The sequence below is a fragment of the Balaenoptera ricei genome, chromosome 17, assembly GCF_028023285.1.
Source record: "Balaenoptera ricei isolate mBalRic1 chromosome 17, mBalRic1.hap2, whole genome shotgun sequence".
NCBI lineage: Eukaryota > Metazoa > Chordata > Mammalia > Artiodactyla > Balaenopteridae > Balaenoptera > Balaenoptera ricei.
In genome coordinates, this window is record NC_082655.1 from 58,887,606 (window position 1) to 58,890,148 (window position 2,543).

The window sequence follows — 2,543 nt, forward strand, 5'->3', positions numbered from 1 at the left end:
ATTTGGTGCTTTCTCAGGAAGCTGTGGTTCCAGGCAAAAATACATACATATATAATAAAACAGATCTATTGTCCTAGAGAAAGAAATACAAAAGCCAGAATATATAATTAAACATATTTGGAACGCTTAGAACTAGGTGTACGTGGCTTTATCACAGACTGTAGCTGTACTCTGTGTGCAGCTCTGCCTGCTTCTCATTAAACAAAGAATTGGCTTTCAAGAACAAAAACGTGAAAACTTATTTAGTTACAGGATAACCAGAACCTTGTGCTTGAAAATTTAGATGTGTATTAGCAAAATTCCGTCTTGACTTTTTCTACTGGGTAAAATAATGAAACAAATGCGTATTATTCTAAATAGATACTTCTTGTATTAAACATGTTTGAAGGTTAAGAAGTTTATGTGAATATTATTTCTCAAGTTTTGCTCAGGGTTTCATATGCTTTTGTGTCTCCCCTCTGTGTGGCCATTAGAGAGGCATTCTAGCCTCATGGTTAGGAAGCTAAACTCTGGAGTTATGTTGTCCAAGTTCAAACACTACCTCTGTCACTTATGTCTTTGGTCACTCCATCAGTTGCCCCTGTTAGCTTGTCACTGACACACACATGAAATTAATTATATCAGTGTGATCTTTGAGTAGATCCCAATCCCAATGCAGAAATACTAGATAGGACTTGACTTCAAAAAACGTAAAATCTAAGTCAGTGGTTCTCAAGATTTATTGTACATTAGAATCACCTGGAGGGCTTGTTAAGCCACAGATTGCTGGGCCCACCCATAGAAATTTCTAATTTAGTAGATCTGTTGCGGGGGGGGGGGGGGTGTCAAAAATTTGCATTTCTGACAAATTCCAAGTGATGGTGTAGGGCTCATACTTTGAGAAATACTGATCTCATTGGAAAGGGAATTCATTTAGAAAAAAGAGAAGAGAGATATAACAGTGCTTAGAAAACACACGTACACAGTTTGTCATGATTTTGTTTAGGAAGCTATATACACTGGGAAATCCAGTGGCTGATAAGCCATTCATTTCAGTGAAAATCACTCATTTTGTTTTATTACTAAGATGACCTTGAGTTTCTGCCATTCTAGGAATGTATCCCCATAATTAGAGTGCGCATTAGTCCCACTCAGAGAAACCAGTTTACGCCAACTCACCTTTTCCAGTATTTTAGGGGTTTTTTTTATTTTTATTTTTAATTTATTTATTTTATTTCTTTATTTTTGGCTGTGTTGGGTCTTTGTTGCTGCGCACGGGCTTTCTCTGGTTGCGGTGCATGGGCTTCCCATTGTGGTGGCTTCTCTTGTTGCGGAGCACGGGCTCTAGGCACAGCGGCTTCAGTAGTTGTGGCTCAGGGGTTCTAGAGCGCAGGCTCAGTAGTTGTGGCGCACGGGCTTAGTTGCTCCGCGGCATGTGGGATCTTCCTGGACCAGGGCTCGAGCCCGTGTCCCCTGCATTGGCAGGCGGATTCTTAACCACTGCGCTACCAGGGAAGCCCTATTTTAGGGTTTTATGCTTGAACCTGAACCAAATCAAACCATGAACAATTTAACTGGGATATATCAAGCTAATTTGTTGAACTCCCAAACTAAGTCAAATCCCAAGTATCCTTTCCCTGAAGTGTAAACCAAATGAATGAGGGTTTTCTTGTTTGTTTATTTAAAAAAAAAAAAATAGTGAACTAGTTCAAGTTAAAAAACCTTTCGATTTTTAAAAAAATGGCTGAAATGCAAGATCGTATTTCCTAACATTCCAATTCATTCAAAGCAAAACTCTGTTTAAGATACCCTTATACTGGGCTTCCCTGGTGGCTCAGTGGTTGAGAATCTGCCTGCCAATGCAGGGGACATGGGTTCGAGCCCTGGTCTGGGAAGATCCCACATGCCGCGGAGCAACTAGGTCCGTAAGCCACAATTACTGAGCCTGTGCGTCTGGAGCCTGTGCTCCACAACAAGAGAGGCCGCGATAATGAGAGGCCCACGCACCGCGATGAAGAGTGGCCCCCGCTTGCCGCAACTAGAGAAAGCCCTCACACAGAAACAAAGACCCAACACAGCCATAAATAAAAATAAATAAATAAATAAATAAAAAGTTTAAAAAAAAAAAAAAAAGATACCCTTATACTAAGTAACAAGTAGTTGACTGCAATGCTAAAATAGTAAATCCTTGTAAGAATCTGGGTCCCAGCAAGAAAGAGTATTCCACTCATAGGGTTCAAATCAAGCCACTTTAATGAAGGAACTCTTCACAGAGCTGTGGGGAGGGAGTTAAGGGGACGAGAGAGGGATGCGAGGGTACAGAAGACTAGCCATGGCAGGAGGTCAATACCACACAGGGCCTGAAGAGGCTAAAGAAGGACAGAGTGTTTAGTGAGCCCAATGAGAAGAGGAAAGATGGAAAAGAGGCTATCGGGCAGGTGATTTAGTCTTGGCGAACACCTCCCTCCCAAATATACAAATTCGAATAGGGTTGCTAAATCAAGGAGGAACTGGGGAGGAAATACCCCAGCCTCTCTCTCCTCCTACCCTCTGATCTTTTTTTT